The following is a 19,231-nucleotide window of genomic DNA, read 5'->3' as shown; positions in this document are numbered from 1 at the left end:
TCCTGCTTTGTTTTGGTCCCTATAACCGGAGCTGTCACTCTGCAGACTGCTGTGTGTGCAGCCTGCTGGAAAGAAAACAGACGCAGGCTCCTGTGGCTCCGGTCATAGGGCTGAAGAACTCAGAAACCCCGCAGAGGTGCAGCTGGGCAAGAAATGACCGGCCGCCCTGGGGCCCGGCTCCACCCTGGAGGGCTGCAGAGGGCACTGGAAAACTGTGCTTACAGTTTCTCAGGGCCTGCCCCTTTGCTCTGCTGTGCCAGTGACTCACATGATTTTCCAGGCCTTCAAACTGGGTCAGCAGCTTTGATGGTCTCTATGACTCTCCTGGGAGGCCACTCTGGGAAAAATGGCTGAATGGGATGTTTGGTCAGGTGATTCCTTCTACTGGAATTCTTTCTCAGGAATTACTATTGATATTCAGGCCGGGAGTAAGAATTAAGCACTGTGTTTAAATCAACAGATATGTGTTCCTAAGCGCTAGCCGTGCTGCTACATAGTGGCTCTCGTACGGAGCCAGACAGAGGACTTGGAAAACTCCTAAACTAAGATGTCTGCTTTTTTTGTTTCATAATATATATTTATTTATTTATTCTTTATTAATTACACGTTATTCACTTTGTATCCCCCCTGTGGTTCCCTCCCTCCTCCTGTCCCAATCCCTCCCTTCCTCCACCCTCTGCATGCATGCCCCTCCCCAAGTCCACTGATAGGGGAGGACTTCTTTTTCTTCCTTCTGATCCTAGTCAATTAGGTCTCATTAGGAGTGGCTGCATTGTCTTCTTCTGCGGCCTGGTAAGGCTGCTTCCCCCTCTGGGGGAGGTGATCAAAGAGCAGGCCAATCAGTTCATGTCAGAGGCAGTCCCTGTTCCTATTACAATGAAACCCACTTGGATACTGAATTGCCATGGGCTACATCTGTGCAGGGGTTCTGGGTTATCTCCATGCATGGTACTTGGTTGGAGTATGAGTCTCAGGAAAGACCCCCGTGTGCAGATTTTTTGGTTCTGTTGCTCTCCTTGTGGAGTTCCTGTCCTCTCCAGATCTTACTATTTCCCACTTTTTTCCTAAGATTCCCTGCACTCTGCCCAAAGGTTGCCCATAAGTCTCAGCATCTGCGTTGATAGTCTGCAGGGCAGAGATTTTCAGAGGTCCTCTGTGTCAGGCTCCTTACTTGTCCCCTCTTTTCTCCTTCTTCTGATGTCCATCTTCTTTGCCTCTCTGGAGGATGTCCACTTTTTGCAGATAAGAGGGATAGGGGGTGAGGGGGTGGTGGCTCAGTCCATAAAGTGCTTGCTATTCAAACATAAAGACTTAAGTTCAGACCCCCAAAATCCACATAAGAAAGCTGGGCTTGGTGGCACACAACTGCAGTCTCCGTGCAGGGAAGGTAGAGGCGCGACGGTGCTGGAGGTCCGAAAGACACCTAGTCTAGTCCACGCAGTGAGCTGCAGGTTCAGCGAGACGCCACCCCAAAAATTAACATGGAGAGAAACAGGAAGGGACGAGCGGGGTCTGGCAATTTCTTCATCTCTTAAGTCGAAGGGTGAGCCTGGGTCAGTATTCTTCAAATTTGAGGAGTCAGGGACCCAAGAACACAGAACTTGATTTTTACAAGTTAGGATGAAAACCTTCTCTTAGCAGTGTTATTCCTAGCGGCCAGGAAGAAGAAACTACAGATTGGTAGTGAGAGACAACAGGAAAATCACATTTAAAAAATAAAACAGGGAAGGGGAGATAGAGAGATGGCTCAGTAGTCAAGCATAACACTTTTGCAAAGAAGCCAAGTTTGGTTCCCAGCACCCACAACAGGCAGCTCACAATTCCCTATAACTCCAGCTTTTGGGAATCTAACACCCTCTCCTGGAATCCACAGGCACTTGCATACCTATGGTACTCACGCACGCACGCACACACACCCACATACACACACATCAAAATAAATTTTAAAAATGAAATGCTGCTGTTATAATGTAGATGGACCTTGAAACATTCTAAATGAAGGAAACCAGACATCAAGTATCATGTGATTCCATTTGTGTGGAATGTTCAGAGCAGTCTAACCCAAAGGGATGTAAAGTAGACTGGCAATTTCCAGGGGCCGGAGAGGAAAACGGACAAGGATTGCTGAGGGGTGTGGGAGGTTTTGGATGGTGGGGGTGGGGGTGGGGCCAACATGTTCTGGAATTATTTAGTGGTGATGGTTGCATGAGCTTACGGTAATACTCAAAACCACTAACTAGCACCTTTCAAAGGGCAAATTTTTATAACATGTGAATTATATCTCAGTGGAAAAAACACCTCATAATCTTAAATGACCTCTGTTTTGAGAATTCCTTCCGGGGGAGGGGGCACACCAATAACACCTGCTCCCCTTCTCATTAAGTGCCAACGGCAAATCAAAGTTTGAGTCCACCAAAGTTCATTCTGGAAAACCAGTGAGATTTGGGGGCTCATTGACAGAGCCTGGGTGAAGGGCAACTGACAGGAGCATGGGGGGCCCTCAAAGCAGCTGCACTGAACAGTCTTTCCCCAGCATGGACTTGGCTTCCTCATAGACGGGCAGATAGAGACCCTCCTTTTAAAATTCCCAGCCCATATATTCAAGTGCCCTCCGAGACTCCAGCCACGTGCAGTAAGAATGGAATGGCACGCCAGTGGCCGGGAGGTGTGGTTGAAATCTCAGGCGAGAATCTGACATCGCTCCTCGCCTCCTCACACGAGGGAATGTGACCAGGCAGTAAGCCTGGAGGTGAGGGCTACTTGCGGGCAGGCACAGCTGATCTGATGAACATGGCAGCTGTTTTTGCTCAGGGCGCTGGGCTCTCCAACAGCCTCTGAGTACTTGGGTGTGGTGTCGGGGCTCTTGTTTGTTTGTCTGGTAGACTCTCATGCATCCCAGGCTGGTTTCAAAGTCGGCGTGTAGCCAGAGACGACCTGAACTGACCATCCTGCTCCCCCCGTCCCCAGTACAGGAATTATAGGCCTGCACCACCCTGCTCAGTGTATGTAGCACTGGGAACGGAAGCAGAGCTTCCTGCAAGCTAGCCGGGTGAGCACCCCATGAACCGAGCTGCAGCGCCAGCCCCTAGGATGTCTTCGTTACCTTGAAGCAGTGCAGTCTGGTTTCACAGGCTGATGGTGTGGCTCAGCGGTAGCACATGTGCTTAGTATCATAGCGAGGTCCTGTGCTCAAGAGCTCAATGCCACACATAGGCACTCGTGAAGTGGCTAGCTGGGTCACCCAGAGACGTGTATGTTAGCCGCAGGTGGCCATGGAGGAAACCTGAAATCACAAACACCTGGAGATAACTTCCAGACCTAAGAACTTATCCATGGAACGCCCAAGAGTCTGTGAACCCCAGTCTGAGAAACACTGGCTCAGTGTATGTTGGCTTTTGTCTATGCTGAGTGATGAGGGAAGGACTTTTCCTAAAATGCTTTCCAAAGACAACTGGGGATTATGAGTCTCTTGGCCAATCTTAGGGAATGTAAGCATAATGTTCCATCTACACTCTGGGTTCCTAATTGAGCATGTGATCTGAAAGGCTAGAAATACAGAGTTCGTTGTGACATGGACATGGAGGATGGGCCTGGGTCATTTAACATGGAAGCTTCTTTGAGGAAGGCCTCCCTCCAGAGCCTCGATTAGGCCAAGTATTAACCACTCTGACACAGACATGATCTTCTGAAGGGTCCCTTGGAATGAAGACAGTAGCTGCTAACTTAAAACAAAAGAACAGGATATAGAACAGTGGCTCTCAACCTGTGGGCTGAAGACCCCTTCGGGAGGGGGCCAGGAAACCCTTTCACAGGGGTCAAAGACCAGTGGAAAACAGAGGTGTTTACATTGTGATTCGTAACAGTAGCAACAATATAGTTATGAAGTAGCAACAAAAATAATTTCATGGTTGGGGATCACCACAACCTGGAAACTATATTAAAGGGTCACTGCATTAGGAAGGTTGAGAACCACTGGTCTAGAGCTGGCTCGGCAGTTAAGAGTGCTTGCTGCTCTTTCAGAGAAGAGTTCAGTTCCCAACACCCTTGTCAGGGAGCTCAGAACCTCCTGTAACTCCAAATTCAGGGGTTCTGGTGCCCTCCTCTGGCCACTTAGGGTACTGTACTCAACGCGCGCGCATGCGCGCGCACGCGCACACACACACACACACACACACACACACACACACACAGGTGGGGGGGAGAGGGAGAGAGGAAATAAATCTTAAATAACAAAACAAAATCAATGAAGACCAATGGAAATATGAGAGTAGATGGCTTTCCTACCTGGTCTGTTTGGACATGGCAGAAGTCCAGCCCTGCAGGGTATGAGTCATAGTGGATTATTATTCAGCTAAAAGGCAGTTCTCTCCATTCTGTGATCTTTTGTCTCCTCGTGTAGAAGAAAAGTAAGTAACTATCCTACTTCTTGGGATAACTAGCTTCTCAGTCAGCTCAACTCGCCAAACTAAAATAAATAAATAAATAAATAAATAAATAAATAAATAAATAAAATTTACTTTTATGTATACAGGTGTTTTAATTATATGTGTATCTGTGTACTATGTACCGAGTACCCAGAGACGCCACAAGAGGATGTCAGTTACCTGGCCTGGCATTTCAGATGGTTGTAAACTGATGTAGGCACTGAAAATGGAACTAGATCCTCTGGAGCAGCACCCAGAGCTCTGACTGCTGAGTCATCTCTCCAACCCCCTTTTCATCAAACTTTCACCAATCACCTGGTCTTTATGTGTTGGTCACTGAGCCAGTTTTGGGGGAGACTGCTGTGGTCTCTTCCCTCGGGGAGCTTTAGCCTAGAGGGAAACACTAGTATATCTATCTAGCTTTATCTAGTGGTTAGTTTTAAGGATTTTTTGAGTGTTTCTGTATCTGTGTGTATATGCTGCATGTGTGGAGGTGCAGGTGTGTGTGCGTGTACATGCCACATGTGTGCAGGTGTCTGTGAAGTTCAGAAGAGCCAAATAACAGCGGCGTGAGCCTCCCGCTGTGGGTGCTAGGAGCAGAGTTCTGGTGGGATGCAAGGACAGCGTGCAGCCTGCACTGCTCAGTGCCATCTCCAGCTCATCTGTTACATTTACTGCGCAGAAAAGAGGCATGGGGTTGAAAGGTCTTTGAAAATCATGGAGTGCTGTGAAATCTAGTAAAGAATGGGTCTTAGTTATCTAATATGACTCAGTGGTTGGTCTGATTCCTGGCTCTGGGTAATTCTCAGCAGCAGCACTTTTGGAAGCGTGGGATGCTTGCCCAGTGAGAATGAAGCCCTGAGTTCCATCCCTAGCATGGTGGTACATCCTTGTAATCCCACTACTCAGGGGGTAAAGGAAAGAGAATTAAAAGTTCAAAGCCGTATTTAGCTATTTTGAGGCCAACTTGGGATACAAAAGACCCTGATGCACCAAGAAGTACGTAAATACTTTTGTTAAATTGAACGTCAGGTCACTTATAAGTGGATATTAGATGTACAATATAGAATAAACCTACAAAAATCTCTACACCTAAAGAAGGTGAGCTAGAAGGAGGACCCTGGGTAAGACGGTCAATCCTCATTCAGAAAGGCAAACGGGACGGACATTGGAAGGAGAAAACAGGAAACTGGACAGGAGCCTACCACAGAGGGCCTCTGAAAGACTCTACTTAGCAGTGTATCAAAGCAGATACTGAGACTCATAACCAAACTTTGGGCAGAGTGCAGGGAATCTTAGGGAAAAAAGGGGGAGATAGAAAGACCTGGAGAGGACAGGAGCTCCACAAGGAAAGCAACAGAACCAAAATATCTGGGCACAGGGGTCTTTTCGGAGGACTGATACTCCAACCAAGGACCATGCATGGATATAACCTAGAACCCCTGCTCAGCTGTAGCTCATGGCCGCTCAGTTTCCAAGTGGGTTGTCTAGTAAGGGGAAGAGGGACTGTCTCTGACGTGAACTCAGTGGCTGGCTCTTTGATCAGCTCCCCCAGATGGGGGAGTAGCCTTGCCAGGCCACAGAGAAGGACAATGCAGCCAGTTCTGATGAGACTGGATAAGCTAGGGTTAGATGGAAGGGGAGGAGGACCTCCCCTATCTGTGGACTTGGAGAGGGGCATAGGAGGAGATGAAGGAGGGAGAGTGGGATTGGGAGGGGAAGAGGGAGGGGACTACATCTGGGATACAAAGTGAATAAACTGTAATTAATATAAAAATAAAAATTTAATTTAAAAAATTGAACATTGGGGTGGTTGTATACTATTTACTGGGATATTAACTGAATCTTTATTTTCCAGAAATGCACTTTCACCTTATGGCCACTAGGTGTCTCCTTATTTAATAAGAAAATGGAAATTTCCACCTGGGTCACTTGCCACCTGCTGTGAACACAGGACCCTTAGGCCCATTCTAGCAGACATGGGTGCCAGTGGTTGCTTCTCATCTGAGACATAGAAGATGTCTGTGTAGATCATTTCTCCTTTTCATACCCCAGCTTACAAACTGCTCTCTTGGAAATGGGGGAGGAAGATGGTGTCAGTTTTTCTGAAATTCAAGTGCTAAGCCCTTGATGGGAACAGCCATACATCACTCCTGGTTTTCTGAGCTGGAGTTTATCTGTGGTCTGTGTATGAGTGGACATCTCTAAGCCATGCCCTGCTGTCTCTCCGAACCTAGGCACAACGGGACCTTTTTCTGTGCACAGATGCCCATCAGAAGAGTCATTTTCACAGTCTAATCCAGTTTTTTCTTTCATCAAGAATTTTGGATTTATAAATGATACTTATCTAAACTTTTCACCAATGTCACATATGGCTTTTTGTAGATGTTCTGTGATGTCCCCTTTGCCTACAGGGGACATCAGAAAGGCAGATACTACAACAGACAGGAAGCTGGAAGTTTCACAGTCTAATTGCACCATTGGGAGCCCATCTCCAGCTGATGTGAGTTCTAGGTGCTTTGGCCCTGTCATCCTCCAGCTCTTGCATTCTTTCTGCCCTCTCTTCCTCAGTGTTCTCTGGCCTTTTATATGTGGGTTTGGGGTGTTGGATATTGACATCCTATTTAGGGCTGAGTCACTTATTGTCAGCACTTTAGCCAGTCATGAGCCTCTGCGCTGAAGGCTCACCTCTGCAGAGAAGGGTCCCTGGCCCAGATCGGGGCAGTGCGAACCTATGGGTATAGACATAACTATTGAGAAGGCAAACTTGACAACCTGTCCATTTAGCAAGACAACAGTAGTAGATCCCTCCATAATAAACACTCCAAAGATTCTCTGATGAGGTGCTAGGGAGGTGGCTTAGTCGGCAAAGCACTTTTCACGCAAGCGGGAAGACTTGAGTTTGGGGCCTCAGCATGCGGTAAAGACACAGACGTGCTGACGGTCCTCTATAACCCAAGCATGGGGCAGGAAGGAGACAGGCAGGTCCTGGGAGGCTCAGTGGCCAGCCAGTCGAAGCTAAGCAGTGAGTCCCAGCTTCAGTGAGAGACCCTGTCTCAAAATGTTGTGGGGAGGAGACTGAAGATGTCAGTCATCCTCGACATGCAAATGGTGTTTGCATGGACAAGCATCCCCCACACGTGTGCACACACCTATATACCACATACATACGTCTACCTGCACATACACAAAATGACCTATGATACACAGAAGTGCTTGTGATAAAACAGAAATTGGGGGGGGGGAATGAGGGTATAAATTGTACAGTGCTAACCCCAACTCCATGAACACCCATCTGCAAAATGGGAGATACCTGCAGCTGATAGGGTTACAGCATTTTTCTTTTATAACTTACAACGTTTTTTCCTTTCCACTTTAAACACACGATGTTTTTGTAATAAGGGAATAAAAACCATGCTAAGGACAGTTCTTCTTACTGACGTGATTCTCAGCCACGTAAAATGTGCGTGTGTGGCTGTGTTGATTGACTTCAGGGTGTGTGTGGGCATGAGCCACTGCCTGAGTTTGGAGTCCCGAGGACAACGTTCAGGAGTCAGTTCTCTCTGTCTGCCTTTTTATGTGGGTTCCGGGGACTGAACTGGGGTCTCCAGGCTTGCATGACAAGCACCTTTACAATGATCCATCTTGCCAATCCTGGTCGATGTGAAATATTCATAGAGGACACATCAATTATTTAAGTAACTGAAAACCAGTGACATAAAAGAGAAGCCTCAACCTCTGACAAAAATAGGAAAATAAAAATCAGTCAATTTCTACCTAATATCAAATAACCCCATATTTTAGATGACTTCGATTCTTGACTATGAAATGACAGGTTGTAATATCAAGTTAACGTTAGCTGGATACTTTTTTTAACAGTGTCTTATTTCATAGCTCTGACGACAGAACTCATTATATAGACCCGTGTATAAACTCAGGCACTCCGCCCCAGCCTCACCGTGCTGGGATTAAAGTTGTGCGCCACCGGCCCTGGCAGCTGGACTCATTCTTACTTTGTAATTTTAGAAAATCCAAAGCATCTCTAGAAGTTGTTCCTTGGACAGAAATAATATCTGATGTTTCAGATATTTTGTGTAATTTAAAAACGTTATGTGTGTGGGCATTCTGCCTGTATGTGTGGACACCACATGTGTTCCTGGTGCCCACAGAGGTCAGAAGAAGGCATCAGATGCCCCGAGTGGGAGTCGCAGGCGGTTGTGAGCTGCCAGGTGGGTGCTGGAAGCCCTCCTCTACAAGTGCAGCCTTACCGCTGCTCTTAGCGCCGCGCTGCCTCTCGGCCCACCTGTTCACATTTTCTCCCTTAGCGTCTGGTGTCATTTGCTTGCTTATTTTCAGGACAGTTTCGCTGTGTAGACCATGGAACATGGCCTGGAACATGATATCGTCTTGCTTCAGCCTCTTGACTGTTGGGGTCACAGGAAGGTGCCAGCGTGCCCACAAAGCTGCCTTTCTCTCTCCTCCCTCCCTCCCTCCCTATCTAGCTTTTTGTGCTGCTGTGTGTCAAACTGAAGCTCACACATGCTATGTAAGTGCTCACCACTGAGTTCCACTCTCAGCCCTTCTTTATTTCTTATTCTATTTTAAAGTTAACTAGACAAGTATTACACAAGAACATTCTTGTTTTAAAATTTCAGACAGGGGCTGGCTCAGCAGTTACGAGCACTTTCTGCTCTTCCAGGGGGCCAGAGTTTCCTTCCCAGCATCATGGCTCACAACCTCCAGCTCCAGAAAACCTAATGGCCTCTTCCGGCCTGCACACACACACATGTAGCATACATTTACATATACACGTATACATAAATTAAAATATTAAAAATTCAGGCAATACAGAAAATGAAAAGGTCTCCCTTAGCCACTTGTTCACTTTCCTCTAATACAATGCCATTAATTTATAAAACTTGAAATTAATTTATTTGCATACTACTTGCATGTATAGATATGCATGTAAAATATGTAGTTTTACTTTTCACTTTTCCATCGTGTTATATCGTCCACGTAATTTTGCAACTTTCTTTTTTTTTCTCATGTTGAAACTCTGCTACATTTTGATGCTTGAGATCTGCCCGATTTGCATAGTGCAGTTCACCTGCCCTCTCCTGTCCTTGGCAGCTGCAGTGAAAAGGTTGCCCTTGCCTCTAAGGACATATATGCACGAGCATTATTTTGAAGAAGGTACTGGGATTTCTGCTTTTCAGAGTGTCTGAACTGGGGCTGGAGAGGTGGCCTCGCAGGTAAGAGCACTCTCTTCTGTTGCAGAGAACCGGAGTTCAGTTCCCAGCACCCACACGGGCAGCTCACACCTGCCTGTAACTCCAGCTCCGGGGGCTCTGAATCCCTCTTCTAGCCTCATCCCTGGGCACTCATGCACAGGGCACACACACACTCAGGCAGGCACACACGTAAAATATATGAAGAAGTGTTTTTTAAAAGCATCTGCCCTTAAATTTCGATCAAATAGATCTTAAGGTTGTCAAATTTGTTGTCAGGTTTACGTGGGTAATACTTTACCCACTGAGCCATTTTGCTGACCCTCCAATTTTTTTTGCTTTATTTTTATTTGTTTATTTTTTGTGAGTGTGTGTGGATCTGTATGTGGTGTGTTTGTGTGTGCACGCATCCATCAGTCTTCCCCAAAGCACTGGCATTTATATTTCCATTACAAAGAGAAAAAAGTAGCTAAGCTTCACTTACAACTGGGAAAGCACAAGCCTAAAAACAGTGAGACATGGACTTTTGCTATTGAGTTCACAAAGTTTCAAAGACGGGTAAGTCAGTGTGGCGGGGACTGAGAGGTCTGGCTGAAAGGTTCGTTTTACAACCACTCTCCACTCACAGAGGAATGTCCTCGACATAGTAACTGTGCTAGATCCCTGCAACAAACAAAGGGCATTGCTTTATGGCATCACTGGTTTTCACGTGGGCAGCATCACGCTCAGCTGTTAACAAGCACGCATGCACAGCACTTTGATCACGTGCTGTTGCTTTGTAATCACTAATTCCTTAACTCACTACGTGGATCTGCCTTTCTCCATTCTGAAAAAAAATATTAAAAAAATTTTTTGTGTGTGTATGAGTGGACGCACATGAAGACGCGTGCGCGCCGCGTGAGTGTGTAGAGGTCAGGGACAGCTTTCAGGGACTCAGCTTTCCACTCGGCCTTTTTGAGGCAGGGTCTCTTTTGCCTCTACTGCTGTACTGCATAGGCCAGGCTGGCCTGGGGGCAAACTTCCGGGCGATTCCCTGTCTTTACTTCCCCTCTCACCACAGGAAAGCTGAAGTTATGGACACACGCTAATACAGCCAGCTCTCACCCAGCTTGGTGGCCCTCCATTTTCTTTTACTTTATTTTTATTTATGTTTGTATGTTTGTGGTGCGCATTTGTGCACGTGTGTACAAACGCACGTGTATGAGTGCATACATGTGAAGGCCAGAGGTCAACATTGGGTGTCCTCACTGGTCACCTCTCTACCTTATCTATTTACTTTTTTGGTTTTGTTCTTTTGAGACAGGGTTTCTCTGGGTAACCTTGGCTGTCCTGGACTCTCATTGTAGACTGGGTTGGCCTAGAACTCCTGAGTGCTGGGATCACGGGCGTGCGCCCCTCGCCTGACTTACTTACTTACTTACTTACTTACTTACTTACTTTGAGTCATAGTCTCTCGCTGAATCTGGAACTCACTGATTCACCAGGACTGGCTGGCTTAAACTCCGGGAATCCTCCTGCTCCTCCACCCCACCTCCACCCCCACCCCCAGCCCAGGGGTTACAGGCAGAGCACCACCATTCCTGGCTCTTAATTTCTCCACTTTCTCGAAGTTCGCTATTTCAGTCGAGGAAACCGAGGCTCAGAGAAATAAAATTACCGTCGGAGATCGCACAGCCACTTACAAGTGTGGTTCCAGTTTCCAGCAGCTTTCTACTTCTGAAATTGCTTTTAAAACATAAGGCCCGCAGAAGTCCTGCCTGCCTCTTCCGCAGACTTTAGGCCATTCCACGAGCAACCACCAGGGGCAGCATGGTCCAGCGAGAATAAGTCAGCTGGATGGCTGAAGACTGGCTTTTGGCCTCTGTGCCGTCAGCTCCCTGGTCCAATGACATTAGTAAAAATGGGAATGATCCTCATTGGTTGCTGCTGAAAGCAGGGACAGTACCCGGTAGTTGAACTTCTACCTGGGTCTGAACCAAACTCACTGTTTCATATTGTACAAAATTCCTCTTGCCATGGACTTACTCTCCATAGATGTGAACCCACAAAGAAAAGGTGAAAACTAAAACTACGCCCTTTCTTTTTCTCCCTTCATTTTTGCTTTTTATTTTATGCTAATTAAGTGCATGTGTATGCATGTGTGTAGACATGCATGTGTCTTGTGTGCATGCATGTATATTTTGTGTCTGACTGTGTGTATGTGAGTGTGCACACGACACTGCATGTGTGGAGACCAGAGGGCATCTTCCAGTAGTCAGTGCCCTTCTTCTACCATGGGCCCTGATCCTCAGTCTTGGCAGTTTGCCACCTGAACAATCTCACCAGCCTTTTTGCAGCTTTTCTAAAGATATTTTTTATTATTCTTAATTTTGTGAATTTGTTTAGGGGAGTATGTTCATGTGAATAAAAGTGCCCAAAGAAGCCAGAGGTGTCAGATCCTTTAGAGCTGGAGTTACCTGCAGTTGGGAGCCTCCAACAGGAGTGCCGGGAATCTAACTCAGGTCCTCTGGAAGAGCTGCACATACTCTGAACTGCAGAACTATCTCTTCACTCCTTCCTTCTCTGCTGCCTTCTCTCCTGCAATCCAGGCTGGCCTCAAACTCACTGTGCAGCCCAGCTGGCTACGGACTACTGATGCTCCTGACTTCGCCTCCTGAGTGCTGGGATGCACTAAATTGGCTAGGTTTATGTGGTGATACGGTACAGCCTAGAGCCTTCAGCATGCTGGGCTAGCATTCTACCCGCTGAACTGCATCCTAACCCTCCTTTCTTTCTTCGTCTCTCTCTACTCTCTCCCTCCCTTCTCCCCTTCCTCCCTCCCTTCCTCCCTCCCTTCCTCCCTCCCTTCCTCCCTCCCTTCCTCCCTCCCTTCCTCCCTCCCTTCCTCCCTCCCTTCTTTCCCTCCCTTCTTTCCCTCCCTTCTTTCCCTCCCTTCCTCCCTCCCTTCTTTCCCTCCCTTCTTTCCCTCCTTCCCTCCTTCCCTCCTTCCCTCCTTCCCTCCTTCCCTCCTTCCCTCCTTCCCATGCATTGCTAGGTGAAATCCATGCCAGGAGCTAAGGAAATCCCCAGGAAACAACAGCAAATGGTTTCTGGTAACCCAGAATACCTAGAAAGATGTTTTCCATCTGAATCTTTTACTATTTGGCTTGTCTACCTGCATCGCTTGTTGGTTTTTATTGCGGATCTCGAGTGGCTTATTTCTCCCCCCACCTCCAGCAATATGACACTGAAACCACAGTTGCTCTTCTTAGTCTCAGTCCCCGTCAGACAGACATTGAAAAGCTGGAAGGAGTGTTACATCACTCGATCCCACTCCATATCTTACACCAGATAAAACATTTTCCCATCCCACCAGGGGAGCATCTCAGAATGGCTGAGAGTTGTTATACCTCTGAGTCTCCTTATGTGTGCCAACTCAATTCTTTTTTTTTTTTTAACTTATTTTTATTTCATGTGCATTGGTGTTTTGCTTGCATATATGTCTATGTGAGGGTGTTGGATTCCCTGGAACTGGAATTACAGACAGTGGTGGGCTGCTGTGTTGGTACTCGGATTTGAACTCAGGTCCTCTGGAAGAGCAGTCAGTGCTCTTATCCCCTGAGCCATGTCTCTCCCCGCCGACTCCATTCTTACTACATAGCCATTTCAAGTGGGTGATCTAGGTTCTTCCAAAAAAAAAAAAATAGCAACGAGAGTAAAAAAAGAGTCATCCGTGAGATCATTGGCTGCTCTCTCTTTGTCACATATCATAAATTCTCCTAGTCCTCACCATATTTTGATGCATTATTTATGAGAGCCATCTGGTCACAGGTTCCCAGAGAGAACTCTGGAATTTTAAAATCTGCACTTGATTTCCACAGGAAACATGCTGCCTGGCTTCGACCTGCCAGGCAGCTGCTTGTCAACCAAGGGTGGCACACGCCATTTCTTTTTATCTGTTTATTTTCTTTTATTTTTTGAGACAGGGCCTCTCTCTGTAGTTCCGGCTGTCCTGAAACTTGCTATGTAGAGCAGTCTGACCTCAAACTCGCAGAGATCGTCCTGCCTCTTGAGTGCTGGGGTCAAAGGCGTGCGCCAGCCCCTCACCCGGCCCAGGTTGACCTCCTCCGTAGAGCAAAGTCAAGTCTCAGACCCACAATTCCCTGTCTCCACCTCTCAGGTGCTAGGGTTGCAGGTGTGTGCCACCACGCCAACTTCTGCTACGTCCTCCACCCTTCTGTGTGTGTGTTTGTGCACTCATGAATGTGTGCGGATGATAGTAGGTGTGTAAGTCCCTGGGCATAGGTGTAGAACTTTCTGTCATTCTTAGACAGGGCTTCTCACCTGTCCTGAAACTCACCATGTAAGCTAGGTTAGTTGCAAGCCAGCCCCAGAGATTCACCTGTCTCAGCCTCTCCAATGTGAGATTATAATCACACACTACCACACCAGCTGCGGGGCTTGAACTCAAGTCCTTTTGCTTGTAAGGCAAACAACCGAGCAATCTCCCCCGACATCTTTATTTTTTAAACCATTGTGATACAACTTTTCTATGGCAGAGTATGTAAATTCCCAGTCTACACCAGGTAACCACCATTCTGATCTAAATACTGAACATTATGTAAGCCTCTGAAGACCCTTTGTCCCCTGCTCTGGGTCAGAACCTTCCAAGAGCAACTCCATTCTGACTTCTAAAACCACAAATTAGTTTTGCTTTGTTTTGAACTCTTCATATTAGCAGCACCAGACAGTATGTAGTGTTCTGCAACTGTCTTCTTTTATCCAACGTTGTGCCTTGGGGATGATTAACTGCGTTCTAGAAAGGCAGTTCATCTTCTGGTTCACGTCCTCAGGGAATCTCTCAAAATCAGGTTCAAAATCCACCAGCTGCACAGGAGGACGTGTGGTCTTTTAGAAAAGGCAGTTAAGAAAAGAACTTTCCCCCATTGCTAGACTCAAATAAAACATGTGCTCCTGGCGGGCTTTTGCCGCTCTAGCACCATTGGTTTTTCTCTTCATCTCCGTTCTTAAATGGACTCTGATTTCTCCAGGTATTATTCTTTGTTTTCTCTCCTGTTAATGGATAGTAGCTAGAGTCAGTCCCCGCCCCCTCACTTACTTCTATCCAGCATTTCCCACCAGTCTCCACAATCGGTGTAAAAGCTGGAAATGGCCCCAAGCTACCATCTAAGAAGCCTTCTGTCATGAGCAAGAAAAGCATCCCTATGACCTATTTTCAGATTCAGCAGACATTTGCAGAGCATAAATAAACCATCATGTGTTTGGCCAGGTATTATGGAGGACTACAAAAAAGAAGCAGGCACTCATGGCTTCAGTGTGCCTGCACTTTTAGTATAGCAAAGAAGCAAGGTCGCACAGATATCTTCGTGAGAGGGCATAACAATACGAAAACAGGAGGGGGACTGAGGAAGGAAGGCTGATGGGGTGGGAGGGGACAAGAGAGGATACAGGATGAGTGTAATCAGTATGCATTATACATGTGATGAGATTATCAAGGAATAAATTTAATTTCAAAAAGAATGAAGGGGCTGGAGAGATGAGTCAACAATTAATCGTGTTTGCTGCTTTTGCAAAGGGCTTGAGTTTAGATCTCTGCATCTATGTCTGACAGCTCGCATCGGCCTATAACTTCAGCTACAGGGGATTCAATATCTTCTTATGTCTTCCATAGACATCCAGACACATAGGAGCAGATACACACACTCTCGCGCACACGCGTGCAAGCGCGCACACACACACACACACAAATAAATAAATAAATGTCTTAATTTTTCCTTTAATGTGGCCTTGAGAGATGGCTCGATGGTTAAGAGCACTTGTTGCTCTTGTGGAGGACTAGAGTTCTCAGTTCTGAGCAACCATATGGCGGCTCATAAAATGCCTGAACCTTCAGTCCCAGAAGACCCAATGCCTTTCCTGGCCTCTGCATGCGTGCATTGCACAAGAACTCACACAAGCATACACATACACATGAAAACACACAAATTCTGATCGGCTAGCTGCTGAGCTATCTTTCCATACCCTAGGTTATATATTTTTTTAATTTAGTCTTCCTGATTGTTGCCAGTGGGAGGTACAGTGTGAATTCTCAGCCTGCCTTATGCTGGGAACAGAACTCTGAAATCTCGCCTTGATGTATATATATACATGACAATATATAGAAATATAAGTTTATAAATAAATACATGTAAATTATAACTCTGCTATCTTTTTTGTTCAAATGACAATCACCTTTTTCTTTCTGCCACTAAAGCTTTGACTAGGACAAATGTGGTCAAATTAGAAAGAGCCAATGCTTCTGACACTCAACTCGCTGCTCACAAATGTTACTGATGTGGGATGTGACCAAATACTGGTAGATTTACGTGGAAACACCAAAGCAACCCAAAGATCTACTAGTGACCACAGTGTTTAAAATGTTTCTCAGAAGGTGGCTACATGGAAACAGAATAATGCACGTCAGTCAGATAGAAAGAGCTATGTTTCCATGGTTACACTAAAACATAACAAGTGCCAAGGGGAAACATCTTTTGGTGGTTGATAAGCAAAAGGGAAGTGAGTCTTGTGCTACAGTGTTAGGAAGGTTTTTTTTTTTAAGAAAATTTTATTACATTTATGCATTTTGTGCACTCATGATGGGTTTTACAGTGTGTGTGTGTGTGTGTGTGTGCGCACGCGTGTGCGCGCACGCCCAAGCGCCCCCGAATGCGTGTGTGGAGGTCAGAGGACAGCTGTCGGAGTCCGTTATCTCCTTCCACCATGTGGGTCTCATGATGCAACTCAGATCCTCAGGTTTGGCAGCAAGTATCTGTACCTACTGAGCTATCTCACCAGCCAAAGGAGTGTTTTTAAACATAAACTCAGGAATAAGTTTGTGGCCAGGCGTGGTGGCACACTCTTGTGATCCCAGCAGGCCAGACTGGTCTACAAAGTGAGTCCAGGACAGCCAATGGTACACAGAGAAACTCTCTCTTGGAAATAAAAACAAACAAGCAAAAATAAAAAAAATTTGAGAGCCGCCATCACCGTTCCATACTTGCTAAATCTAAGACTGTTTCTGGAAAAACCACATGCATAGTGACTGCTAAGACTTGATGTTTCTATCATATAGAAAAACAATGCAGAGACCCATCATTTGTGGTTTAATTCTGTTATTTACAGTGTTTATAGAAAAACAAAAGTCAGTAAAATACAAGCCAGGAAAGGAGAACCTGTCTTAGCCTCATATTATATTACACCTGTTCCTAACTTGAAAAAAATTATAATCCCATCAAATGAGACGAACAGACCCGTCCAGTCGCGTCTGCAGGCACTAGGTGTCCAAGAAGTGTTCGTCGAGCCAGCTGCTTACCGGACGATATGCGTTAGCTCACTCTAAAGAAAGCCTAGCGGTGGGTGAGACACTGCCTTGATTGCAGTGTTGGAGCTCAGTGCCCGCTCTTGGACACGCTCGTGCTGTGGACTTGGGTGTCTGTAATTACTCTGGGCCCCAGGCTCCTCAGCACTTGCCCTGGCGCTGCCTGCACACGCTGCCCGATTTCCCACACAGCATCCTTGTCTTTACAGTCACCTATCTAACGCGATCTTCCGGCTGGGCTGCAGCTTGGCTGGTAGGCTGTCTGGCTTTGTCTAGCCAGCACAGAGCCCTGGCCCTGTCTCAAAAGAAAAGGACAACAACTTTATTTATAACATATAGCTGCAAATAAAAAAGGTTATCGCTTATACATCGCACTTCGCTCCACTTCAGTGTGCCGAACTTCCGTGTCTTCTATCTGCCAGACAGAAGAAGATTAACAGTCAAAGAGGGGGCTGAACTTGCATGAGCCCCTGGATTTTTTTTTTTTTCACTTTTCATCTAGCCATTTTGCCACTCCACAGCTAACTTTAGCAGTAGTTGTTGTACAAAATGCAGTGTAATTAAGAAAAGCCGCTTTGGGCCTTTTTGCTGTTGTCGTCTTCTGAGACTTCTAATTCAGTTGTCCGGGATGCCTGGGTTTGGGAACCAAGCCAGCGTCCTGAGAAGAATCTAAATCATAAACATAAGGCTAAGTCAAGACACGTTTACAAAAGCCAAATTCTAGGTCCTTTTCATTGATGGTCTTTAAAATGAAGATAAAGTTCTAAGTAATATTTTCTCTTACTTTGTGTGAAACAAACAGAACTCCGAGGCGCGTCTCCTGAGACTTGAAGGAGTGTGTTTGCTCCAACTCTGTAGGAAGGAACCCCGCTTGCTTACCCTTGTGAAAACCACACTAAACACTTTTCTTTAATCTTTCTTTAGTCCTTTCTTTACTTTTCTTTTTTCCCTTCCCCCTCCTTCTCCTTCTCTCCCTCCCTCTTTCTTTCTTTCTCTCTTAGCTGCATCTTCATTCCCTCTCACTGTTTTCCTTGATGGAAATCATCAGTAAGATGGAACACACTGCCACATTTTTCAGCAGCGGTATTGAAAGAATGTAGGGGACGGATGAAAGAATGTCAGGGACTGGGTCCAAATAGTCTGGCCCAAACCAAGGAACTTGGACCACAAAGCCAGACTGGTTTTCCCTACTTCTCAAAATAGCTGGGACAGACTGCACACTAAATCTCCACTTTCCTTTGTGCTCTGTAACCATCGCCAAAAATGCAGGAAATTCTTCACTCTTTAGGTCAAATTCATAGTATCCTTTGGTCCCTTTATGTGGGAAAACAGTTATTTGCATCACATAGCCAGGGGAAAACAGTGCTTGCAGCTCCTCAGTTCCCAGTGCTATATGGGGAAGGTTTAAATGTGCTGATGACAGTGGATTTAGTGAGTAAATGTCCGCTAACAAATCAAACTCTCTCTGTCCATCTCTGTCTCTCTCAGACAAGTTTTCACGTAGCCCAGTGTGGCCGCAGCCTTTGTAGCTGAGGATCCTTCAGCCCCATTTCCTGTTGAAATTACAGATGTGCACCACCATGCTACAGTGTTGCGGCTCTGACCTAAGGCTTCCCCAGCCACGCAAGCACTCCGCAACTGAGCTACAGCCTCAGTCGCCCCTACTCCCAGTTTTAACCTTAATTCATAGAAAAGTTCAATGGATGCCAAGCCATCTAAAGTAAGTCATTCCAACTGGCCAACTGAGGAAGTCCAGCCTCAGGCATGTAATCCTAGCTCACAGGAGGCGAAGGCCAACCTGAACTAGTTAGGAAGACGGTGTCTCTAACAGAGACAAGCAGAAAAAGAAAACTTGTATAGGGGAAAGAGTTGTTTGTTTTTTAAACTCTAAAATCTTATATTGCTCTAAAATTAAGGTCATTCTGAGGCCCCAGTTTTACCTAATTATTCTAAAATAGAGTCTCTAGTTACATGATGTTTAATAGATCATGCAACAATCATTGGCTGAGCTCCCTTTGGGGTGATCAGAAAAACCATAGTACCGAACTGTTAGCCACTGGCTTGTGGCATTTACAAGAAGGCTCTCAATTTACCCACAAGTAGTGTAGACAGGATTTAGCTTAAAAAAAAATCCTTCTTGAAGTTTCCACAGTGAAAAAAAAAATGATCACGCGTGTGTAGACTGGAGCACCTCCTCCCGTGGGCTGGCTTTAAGCGGGTGC

Source organism: Meriones unguiculatus, chromosome 6, assembly GCF_030254825.1.
Source record: "Meriones unguiculatus strain TT.TT164.6M chromosome 6, Bangor_MerUng_6.1, whole genome shotgun sequence".
NCBI classification, from domain to species: domain Eukaryota; kingdom Metazoa; phylum Chordata; class Mammalia; order Rodentia; family Muridae; genus Meriones; species Meriones unguiculatus.
The sequence above is the reverse complement of the archived record's forward strand: the minus strand, read 5'-3'. Positions refer to the sequence as shown.